The following is a 12,542-nucleotide window of genomic DNA, read 5'->3' on the forward strand; positions in this document are numbered from 1 at the left end:
AACACAGAGTAGGTATGAAGGACAGAAATTGTCAAGGGAAAGTGCTTATCTTACACACACACACACGTGTGTGTGTGTGTGTGTGTGTGTGTGTGTGTGTGTGTGTGTGTGTGTGTGTGTGTACATAGTCTTTCTGGAAACAGGTCCATTTCCTCACTCAAGGTATGTGGTGTAGCTATACAGTCCTGCAAAGCCAAACAAAAATATTTCTTTCCTAATGAACGCTAGTCGCTGAGGGACGTTTAGATCCTGTATGGCTTTGCGTATGACCCATTGCTTCTATATTCAGTCATAGGATGACAGCCGATGTGAGTAGCAACATCACTCAATAAGCCATCGTCCCAGTGGGCTATCATTCTGCCACTGTCGAATTCCCACCTGTAATGACAGACATTTCTCCACCTTACACAATCTTTCTTAAACAACCAACATTCAAGTGTGTTTTCTAAATGATGAACATTCCACGTAACATTCCCTCTCACACAGAATATAGATGGAATTTCTCCTAACTGCTTTGTGTGACTGTCCTCAAGTTCTAAAAATTTGCATATCCATGTCAATTTGATGTTTGTTGGGTGCTATCTTCTTGGTGTTGCAATTTCAATGGACCACAGTCTAATCATCATAGTAGTCGGAGGCGCTTTAGTTGATGGAAAATAGCGAGACTGCGTAAATTTATATAACATCTGCGAGAGAAATTCCGTTGTGTGGGAGTGTGCTGACAGTCAATCCGTTGAATGTGCATCTATTTCGAACAACTTCCAACTGAAGATAAGATTTACATATAACAGTTTGGGCCATTACCACCGTATTATACAGGGTGAAGAAAAAATGGTGCACTTCCAATTTAGCAAGTGATTTCTCATACCAGACAAATGTGTACCTAGCAAAACCTTGTACTTCCAAAACGTTTGGTGGAAATGCAATCAGAAAAAGCTCTGGTAATGTTGTAACTGCCAGCAGTGTGCCCAAGAACAGGTAGCATGAATTTTGTGCTGTGCCAGAGCTGGCCCATTAGCTCGGTGAGATCAGGCAATCACGTGGGGAAAGGATATGCAGACTCGCCAATGTTCAAGTCACATTCTCACCGAACCTTTTTTTCAGTTAAAGCATCCATTTTATCCAATTTACGCCTCCTCAATAAAGTATCTTGTGTATTTCTTTACGTTACTACCTTTCTTCTGTGTTGCCTTTGTATTGTATTGTATTGTATGTGAACTGGGGGCCTAGAAACGACGGAGAGGCTGCGACCCCGCTGTAGCTGCGGTGGTCCACAACTCCACGACGACTACCACAGTCCACTTCACCCCTCTGCTGCCCCACACCGAGCTACTCTTTCAGGGTATTACCTTTACTTAAACATTGAGACATAACATGAACTTCTTACAGATGTAAACGACCACTTTGTTTTGTCCACGAGACAAATAAAGCCAACACAAAATAGTAGTGAAGTACAAAAAACACAACAGGTAGGCCACACTAGACTGCACATTATGCTATGCACAGTAATTCCTTCCTGTACATTTTACATCCAGGCTTATCTTCATAGAGTCAGTACATACACATATGAGCAATGTTCACTTTAAAGAAGATGTTCACACTTCACCACTCGCTGGATCATACTTTGATTGACACAGTGCAACACACTTGAATCCACGATTGCTGAAGCTGTATGCATGCATGCATGCATGCAGCATTTTCTAATGCACCAGGAAAAGAATTGCATAGAAATGTATGCTACAGGGGAACATTCAACTTATCCAGAAATAGGTAAGGGCTCAAAAGCATTCTTCCCATGATTCCAGGTCACAGGTTCAATCTAAGCTAAAGCATGCCTCAAAACCACATTCATGAGTGTGTTCCAACAAACAATGGCTGTTGTAGAGGTTGAAAATACCTTCATGAGTGAAGCTAGGTCCATTAGTCCATATCATGTTATTTACAAACTGTTCATTATCTTCCACTTGCTGCAAAACAGTTCACAAAACTGTACTTGTTGAAGCTCTGATGGTGGAGTACATCTAGTTCTTAGACGATCTCTGTCCATAACTTATGGATGAAGATTACCAGTTTCCTGAAGGCATTGCTCCATGCAATGACAAACATTCTTATGGGGCTGGTGCCTTTGGGAATAGTGTGCAGCACATGCATGTGCAGCAGTAGAGCTTTGTTTTTCAGATGCACCTAGCGTGAAAAGCATATCGATATATTCATTGTTTATGAACTCCATCAGGAAGCCACCTTATTTGAAGTTCACAGGACCAGTTATTGTTGTGCTCTGGGTGATTAGTAGACACATGCATGTAGTCCAGTAGATCACACTCAAATGACAGGCAACTGTCATGCGAGAAAATGGTGTCTTTCTTATAAATTACAAGAAGTATCGAACAGATGTCAAGAGGAGCCTGTAAACGAATCGAACCGTCGCTGCATAGTGGATTTGGGTTTGATGTCCTACTAGCCTGCTCACTGAGCTACAACAGCTCCTATGGTGATGTGTGGGCGATATACATTTTCCGCTGTTCATTCCAATGCACTGCACGCTGTGACAGTGTTGCCAATTCCTCTTTTTCATACATGTGTTTTCAAAATGCACCTGATCTGATTTTGCTAGATAAACTTTTATCTTGAATCTATATGAGGAATCGCGATCTGACTCTTATCTTGAAATAGTCAAGTCGGAAACTGTAACACTAGTACACTAGTGCCTGTGATGTGGAGAGTAAATATATCCAATTAAAATTTTAGATTTCCTAAGGATGAACAAAGATTTAACATATGCCACCAAAAAATAAAAACCGATAAAATTCGTCTCTACAAATATTTCATTGTGTCATAAATCGCTAATTGCAACACATGATAACTTCGAATCCGATATTTTTTTTGGGGGAATCTTTCACTTTGTCAGACAAGATAGTCGTTCCTAAATTCCATCAAAGCACAAGTTATTAAAACAGAGACTCAGAAATAAGGTCAAGTGTAGCACAAAATCTACCAAATAGCGTGATTATCCCTTCTTTCACTACGACAACAAAAATTGCGATATCTGAGCTGTGACACTTGAAACAAACAAGCAAAATTCCCCCACATTTATCTCCTCCAAGCTTCAATCCAAGTGCATACCAGTTATCGATTGCTATTATTATTAAGATGTTACGATGTTCCAAATCCACAGTTTTTTTAATGTGATACTTCTGTACTAGTGATGTAATAACATTCAGCACATACAGAACGCTTATGGGCAAACTTTATACACTTTTCCATAGTCATGTGACTTTGCAGTATGTTGGTGATAACAATTCTGTTGTGGGCGTCTGAAGAATCACTCTGTATTCTTATTCTATGGTCCATCATCGAGTTTCAGGAAAACAACTGTTTAAAAACTAGTTATATTCACAACTGTCTATCAATACCTTTTTAAGAAGGCACTTGTAAAGAATCAGGCACAATTATTTAGTAGTCATAGCATTCATAAGTATAACACCAAGAACAGAAATAGTATACCCTATCTACAGTGTAATCTGCCTGTTGCACAGGAAGATGTGAAGTATGCAACCATCAAAATATTTGACCAACTCCTTTGTGAATTAATGGTGATCACAGGTAACGAAAATTTTACAACAAATTGTAATAATTTCTAATTGTCATTTCTTCCTACTCCATAAATAAATTTTTGAATAGAGTGCATCTGTTTGTGGTCGGGTTACATATATCAGATTTCATTGTATATTTTAAAAAATCCAATTATGTACATGGTCAAATATTAGCTATGTTTTCACAGAGAGTACTTTATTCATAAATCTACCAACAAGAGCCACATGATAGCAAGTTGTCACGAATGTGATAAAAAATTAATTCATTCATTCATTATTCTGTGTAAAGAAAACTTGTGTTATAGTGACACATTCCACATCATTACGAAATGTCGTATTCAAGATCTATGAAACAAGGTTTAAGGAACGTATGTATGTAGAACATGAAAAAAACGGAACTACACCTTTTTCCTCTAGCCTAAGCCTATTCGCTGTGTATTACCTTGTTGGATGTTGCGTCTCTCATCTGATAAAATTGCTGTGAGTCATAAGGATTTTGATGATTTTACTGTGTAAGTGACCCTCAGAGAACGTTAAGTCTCATGGTAATTCACAATGACGCTCTCTTATAACGTCTCTATTGCAATGCTTTTTCTGCATCACTCCATTTACATTAAACAATGTACGATTTCCACAACACAATTTTCAAAAACTGAAAAAAATATTTCTTTGGAACTTTCTTTCTTATTTCTGGGCAGAGGATCCTATGACAGGTGATGATCTATAAGGTCTCTTCACTTGTAATATTCATGTAGACAAGAACACCCTGGAGTTTTCTCTTCTGTTCACTCCAGATATGAAAGAGTAAACCTCAAAAAGAGCAATAGCTGTTGGTAGCTGCACACTGCGATGTTATAAGTTGTCTGTGACATTAGGGCTTTGAAAATCTGTTGTTATATTGTACTTGGGCATCCAAATTCCGTAACATGCGGTATCCATTGTTCCTATATCTGCTTTGTAACGCTCAAGCACAACTAACCTCCGTGTATACTTTCCCCTCTGTGTCCTAACGAAAAACCCAATATTCTAAACACAGCATGTGAAAAAGCGTCGTCAGGACCTAATAAAAACGTCAAGAACGCTACTGGGTTCCCAAACAGGAATTAACAAAGCTCAGAATAATACTGTTCTTTATTACAGCAGTCGCACCCCAGTTACAACATGTTATCGGTTTACTTTTCAAGACCACTATTTATATTTTACGCTAACTGTATACGCTAAATGAGCTAAGCCACGAATTGTTCGTAGATGCAGAAAACAAACACCATTGTAGCAAGCTGAAGATCCACAACATTTCATGAGTGTTGTGCACCACTACACTCAAACCTATCCACCAGCTTATAAGTGTCAATAATAAAGTTTTGGGGGTCCACTGCTCATGAGTGTCTATGACAAAGTGTATTTTTTTGAAAGGTATCGACTCCAGACTGTTTAATCTAGTAAATCAGGGGCCAGTACCTGCCTCTACAATACTTTAGATTTTAATGTCATTCTACTTTAGCATTTAAAGTCGTTCTGTAGTTATTGTAAATAACCTTTCCAGATGATTTGGTGGGAGACAGACTCTCTTCACCAATATGTCTTGAATTTAAGAATTAGTTAGTAAAAGATATAAACAGTTTAAATGCTGGCTGTGATTCAAGGGCGCCCATACCCAGGGGCAAGAACTGTCTTCACCCTCCATCTCCCCCACTCATAGATCTTAGGGAAAGGAAAAATTACCGTGTGGTCAGGTATTTTTCTTTCAAGAAAATGATTTAAAAGTCAGTATTACATAGCTTTATAACAGGGTCGAAAGTGGAACTTTTTTACAGCTACTTAAAAGTTCCCATTAGTCTTCCAAAACATTAAAAATACTCTGTACAAACAGGCCTATCCCCCCAACCCCACCCCACTACAAACTATCATACAGGTGCCCTTGCTGTGATTCGTTGACTCTGTTTTTGGGCAGACTCCAGTATTTTTTTAGGGGTGTGTGGCTGACTGCGCCATTGCCTGATCCACCAGGCAGTCAACAGTTTTTGCCTGGTGCCATCCCTTTGGCAGAACCCTGCTTGTTGCATCCTCCACGGAAGACTGTTGACTCTGTTAATATCCCCATCAAGCCTGTCTTGCCATTATCAGCTCCAGTAGGCCTCACGGCATGTTTCATTGTAATCACAGCACCTGACACTAAATAGGCTGACTCTTTATCTATATCCTCCATTCCATTACAGCATTGAACATATACCAATAACAAAAACCAGTCAGTGCAAAACCACAGCAAGGTTGTTGTATCCACAGCAGTACTATGATGGACTGAACACTTCTTACAACACAGAACAAGTGCCATTGCTGTCTGCAGGCTGATTTATATCCATATAAGCGATGCATCTCTTGTCACTTGCTGTCCCATCTTTGTAGTTAGGCACAGTGACTTTTCTGCTTGCAACTTTCAGCGTCCTTACGTCACCCCTGCTATCGATACTCACTGTAGGCAGAAATACTAAATTCCTTTCCTCTTTAATATGTTCATAGAACTGACAATCGCTGTGTTTATGCTGGTGCCAGTGAGGAAGGGCATAAATAGTGGTTGATTTCCGTGCCACAGGATTGCCTTTTCTGGAATGACCAATTCTGATAGCTGAGCATGGTCCTGGAAGATGGCAGAGTTGGCAGCGTCAGAGGCAGAGAGCTGGTATGTTGCAACAGGATCTAGGAGGGGTGCTAAAGTGAGTGTGATTCCATATCAACAGGCTTCCACATTCTAGCCCATTTTCCTGCATGTTTATGAGAGGGCTAGTGTAAGTGCAGGTTGTTCCGGTTAGTGGGCAGCGAATGAGGCCCACGCTTACAGCTGTCGGTGCAAAGGACGGCCGGCCGCAGTGGTCTCGCGGTTCTAGGCGCTCAGTCCGGAACTGCGTGACCGCTACGGTCGCTGGTTCGAATCCTACCTCGGGCATGGATGTGTGTGATGTCCTTAGGTTAGTTAGGTTTAAGTAGTTCTAAGTTCTAGGGGACTGATGACCACAGATGTTAAGTCCCATAGTGCTCAGAGCCATTTGAACCATTTTTTTTTTTTGAAAAGGACGTATGTGTACCAGGTCACTGTGTCAGAGGTGGCAGTGGTAGGGGTTTTGTTTGTTGTGGCTAGAGGAGGTTATGGTGACAGGTCATGAGCTAGTGACAGAATTCAATGTCGCAATGCTGATGCCCTCTATGGGCTACAATGACTCATTTTGTCTCCTCTCCCCCCTCAAGCACACTCACTTAGTCACATTCACTCTGTGTGTAGGTAGATCGGAACTGGGCTGAACACACTGCACAGGGTGCAAGTCGTCTATCAGGTTTCAGTGCCAAGGCATATGTGATATTTCGACTGGACTGGTACCACCAGGAGTGACTCTATAGATTCATAGAAAACTACATAGATCTTCTCTCAGAACCGTCAGCATGGCCTTACACAGTTAAGTTTTGAATGTCCTGAGAATCCACTAGCAATCCAAGTTGGAGGTTGGGTGGAAGGGGACGGTGACCAGGCGTCCAATGCCATTACAACTAATGGCCTTGAATTGTGGCGGTGTAAATTAGGGACTACCATTATGTGGACACACCCTTGATTACAAATATTGGCGCACGAAGTCATATGGGTAACTGATGATGGCATCTGGACGACAAAAGGAAAGTAGGAGAGAGCTTACACCACAAACAACCACATAGCTTCCTGAAATGACCAGGCAAAATCGACATGTCTATCCTGTGGGTGATGCAGCCATGGCCATGGAAGAAAATCCCATGCAGTGACGATTTAGTTCAGGAAGCAAGCATGACAGGAGAAGTAGGCATGTTGAATTGCAGCATCAATACCACACCAATAGTCGCGTGTCAAGCCAACGCCTTCATGCGCACCCAATGTGAGGCATCAAGTAGCTGAAGGTTGCAGGGCTAGATGGATGTTGGATTGAGACCCTGGAATTTAGATTTGTCTGAAGCTATTATTAAAATTCTGTTTGTTGCATTGAACATGTCCAACATCGTAGTAGTAGTAGTAATAGTAGTAGTAGTAGTAATAGTAGCTTTATTCATGCGTAGATCTCTTTTTACAAGGACATAGGACATGTCAAAGCATTCACAAATTTAGATCAATTTAAAATAAGCTAATTCGTATGCACATATATTTACATACTTCTAGTTAGAGACCCCCCCCCCCCCATGAACCATGGACCTTCCCATTGGTGGGGAGGCTTGCGTGCCTCAGCAAAACAGACGGCTGTACTATAGGTGTAACCACAACGGAGGGGTATCTGTTGAGAGGTCAGACAATCGTGTGGTTCCTGAAGAGGGGCAACAGCCTTTTCAGTAGTTGCAGGGGCAACAGTCTGGATGATTGACTGATCTGGCCTTGTAACACTAACCAAAACTGCTTTGCTGTGCTGGTACTGCGAACGGCTGAAAGCGAGGGGAAACTACAGCCGTAATTTTTCCTGAGGGCATGCAGCTTTACTGTATGGTTAAATGATGATGGCGTCCTCTTGGGTAAAATATTTCGGAGGTAAAATAGTCCCTCATTCGGATCTCCGGGCGAGGAGTACTCAAGAGGACGTCATTATCAGGAAAAAGAAAACTGGTGTTCTATGGATCGGAGCTTGGAATGTCAGATCCCTTAATCGGGCAGGTAGGTTAGAAAATTTAAAAAGGGAAATGGATAGGTTACATTTAGATATCGAGGGAATTAGTGAAGTTCGGTGGCAGGAGGAACAAGACTTTTGGTCAGGTGAATACAGGGTTATAAATACAAAATCAAATAGGGGGAAATGCAGGAGTAGGTTTAATAATGAATGAAAATAGGAATACGGGTAAGCTACTACAAACAGCATAGTGAATGCATTATAGTGGCCAAGATAGACATGAAGCCCATGCCCACTACAGTAGTACAAGTTTATATGCCAACTAGCTCTGCAGATGATGAAGAAATTGATGAAATGAATGATGAGATAAAAGAAATTATTCAGGTAGTTAATGGAGACGAAAATTTAATAGTCATAGGTGACTGGAATTCGAGAGTAGGAAAAGGGAGAGAAGGAAACAAATTAGGTGAATATGGACTGGGGCGAAGAATTGAAAGAGGAAGCCGCCTGGTGGAATTTTGCACAGAGCATAAATTAATCATAGCTAACACTTGGTTCAAGAATCATGAAAGAAGGTTGTATACATGGAAGAACCCTGGAGATACTACAAGGTTTCAGGTAGATTATATAACGGTAAGACAGAGATTTAGGAACCAGGTTTTAAATTTTAAGACATTTCCAGGGCCAGATGTGGACTCTGACCACAATCTATTGGTTATGAACTGTAGATTAAAACTGAAGAAACTGCAAAAAGGTGGGAATTTAAGGAGATGGGACCTGGATAAACTGAAAGAACCAGAGGTTGTACAGAGTTTCAGGGAGAGCATAAGGGAACAATTGACAGGAATGGGGGAAAGAAGTACAGTAGAAGAAGAATGGGTACCTCTGAGGGATAAAGTAGTGAAGGCAGCAGAGGATCAGGTAGGTAAAAAGACGAGGGCTGGTAGAAATCCTTGGGTAACAGAAGAAAATTAAATTTAATTGATGAAGGGAGAAAATATAAAAATGCAGTAAATGAAGCAAGCAAAAAGGAATACAAACATCTCAAAAATGAGATCGACAGGAGGTGCAAAATGGCGAAGCTGGGATGGCTAGAGGACAAATGTAAGGATGTAGAGGCTTATCTCACTAGGAGCAAGATAGATACTGCCTACAGGAAAATTAAAGAGACCATTGGAGAAAAGAGAGCCACTTGTATGAATATCAAGAGCTCAGATGGAAACCCAGTTCTATGCAAAGAAGGGAAAGCAGAAAGGATGGAAGGAGTATATAGAGGGTCTATAAAAGGACGATGTCCTTCAGGACAATGTTATAGAAGTGGAAGAGGAGGTAGATGAAGATGAAATGGGAGATATGATACTGCGTGAAGAGTTTGACAGAGACCTGAGTCGAAACAAGGACGCGGGAGTAGACAACATTCCATTAGAACTACTGACGGCCTTGGGAGAGCCAGTCCTGACAAAACTCTACCATCTGGTGAGCAAGATGTATGAGACAGGCGAAATACCCTCAGACTTCAAGAAGAATATAATAATTCCAATACCAAAGAAAGCAGGTGTTGACAGATTTGAAAATTACCGAACTATCTGTTTAATAAGCCACGGCTACAAAATACTAACACGAATTCTTTACAGACAAATGGAACAACTGGTAGAAGCTGACTTCGAGGAAGATCAGTTTGGATTCTGTAGAAATATTGGAACACGTGAGGCAATACTAACCTTGCGACTTATCTTAGAAGAAAGATTAAGGAAAGGCAAACCTACGTTTCTCGCATTTGTAGACTTAGAGAAAGCTTTTGACAATGTTGACTGGAATACTCTCTTTCAAATTCTAAAGGTGGCAGGGGTAAAATACAGGGAGCGAAAGGCTATTTACAATTTGTACAGAAACAGATGGCATGAAAGAGAAGCAGTGGATGGGAAGGGAGTTCAAATGGTTCAAATGGCTCTGCGCACTATGGGACTTAACATCTGTGGTCATCAGTCCCCTAGAACTTAGAACTACTTAAACCTAACTAACCTAAGGACATCACACACATCCATGCCTGAGGCAGGATTCGAACCTGCGACCGTAGCGGTCACGCGGTTCCAGACTGAAGCTCCTAGAACCGCATGGCCACGGAAGGGAGTGTGACAGGGTAGTAGCCTCTCCCCAGTGTTATTCAATCTGTAGCAAGCAGTAAAGGAAACAAAAGAAAAATTTGGAGTAGGTATTAAAATCCATGGAGAAGAAATAAAAACTTTGAGGTTCGCCTATGACATTGTAATTCTATCAGAGACAGCAAAGCACTTGGAAGAGCAGTTGAACGGAATGAACAGTGTCTTGAAAGGAGGATATAAGATGAACATCAACAAAAGCAAAATGAGGATAATGGAATGTAGTCGAATTCAGTCGGGTGATGCTGAGAGAATTAGATTAGGAAATGAGACATTTAAAGTAGTAAAGGAGTTTTGCTATTTGGGGAGCAAAATAACTGATGATGGTCGAAGTAGAGAAGATATAAAATGTAGACTGGCAATGGCAAGGAAAGCGTTTCTGAAGAAGAGAAATTTGTTAACATCGAGTGTAGATTTAAATGTCAGGAAGTCGTTTCTGAAAGTATTTGTATGGAGTGTAGCCAAGTATGGAAGTGAAACATGGACGATATATAGTTTGGTCAAGAAGAGAATAGAAGCTTTCGAAATGTGGTGCTACAGAAGAATGCTGAAGATTAGATGGGTGGATCACATTACTAATGATGAAGTATTGAATAGAATTGGAGAGAAGAGGAGTTTGTGACACAACTTGACAAAAAGAATGAAGCGGTTAGTAGGACATGTTATGAGGCATCAAGGGCTCACAAATTTAGCATTGGAGGGCAGCGTGGAGGGTAGAAATCGTAGAGGGAGACCAAGAGATGAATACACTAAGCAGGTTCAGAAGGATGTAGGTTGCAGTAAGTACTGGGAGATGAAGAAGCTTGCACAGGATAAGGTAGCATGGAGAGCTGCATCAAACCAGTCTCTGGACTGAAGACCACAACAACATCAACAGTTAGAGACAATCATTAAATTTACTCATGATATACAATAGTTTTTTTACAAATAACTTATTAAATAATGTAATGCCACATTCTTCACTCATATCTCACTATCAGTCACTGCACACACTATACACACATTGTTTCATAACACTTCAAACACACACACACACACACACACACACACACACACACACACACACACACACACACACACACACACACGCACTGGTGATCTCTGGACCATTTTCTGTACCGCAACTTCCCATTTGTTATCCTGAAAAGCGGAGTCAGCATCACTCTATAATGAGTGAGATGTTGAGCTCAGAAAGAGGAAGAGGTGTTAGTATTATGCCATGCCTAGCTTGGGGTAAGTAATTATAGAAAGGAAAAAAATAGAGTGAAGGTGTTATGTGGAATGACGGATATTTCATAATCATTATTATTATTATTTATTTGTATAACAAATTTTATCAAACCCCTACTCTGTTTTAGCTAAGTAATCCTTCAATGTATAAAATGTATTGCATAACAGGTACATTTTAGTTGCTTTTTTAAATATGTGTATTTCTGCAATTTCTTTAATCTCTTTTGGTAATTTATTGTACAGTTTTATTCCTTGGTATAAAGTGATGTTTTAAGTTTTATGTTCATTCTTTCTTGGCAGATGTAAGTTGAGTCTGTCTCTTGTTGCATGGTCATGGACAGAGCTGTTTGTGCAGTAGTTACCAAAGTTATTTTTGATGTGTACAACTGACAGGTTGTCTGTGGTCTGAGCAGATCTTTACAATGAGCTCAACTGGTATTTTTGGTTATTATTCTTATGGATCTTTTCTGGAGTTTGAAAATTGTGTTCATATTTTGTGCATTTGTTCCCTAAAACATAATGCCATACCTAAGAACACATGAATAGTATGTAACTAAAAGACACTGCATGTTAAACACTGATGACAGGATTTTAAGGGCATAACGTGTTGATGACATTCTGTGTGCAAGTGCCTTAATGTGTTCACACCACTTCAACGGAGAATCAATATTCATTTCTAGAAATTTTGCATTTGTTACACAGTCTATAGAGGTGACATCTACATTTAATTTAACATTGTCATTTTTCCTCTTCAAACTGAAATTCATGACATTGGTTTTCTTTATGTTCAAAGTCACTTTATTGCTTCTTGACCGATCACAAACTACCTTGATAATTTCATTTACTTTCTCTTCAAGGAGATCTCTTGTTTTCTCAGTGACTGTAATATTTCTGTCATCAGCGAAGAGAATTTTTTCACTACGAGTAACTCTACTGGGAAAGTCATTGATGTA

Source organism: Schistocerca cancellata, chromosome 5 (assembly GCF_023864275.1).
Source record: "Schistocerca cancellata isolate TAMUIC-IGC-003103 chromosome 5, iqSchCanc2.1, whole genome shotgun sequence".
Classification (NCBI taxonomy): Eukaryota; Metazoa; Arthropoda; class Insecta; order Orthoptera; family Acrididae; genus Schistocerca; species Schistocerca cancellata.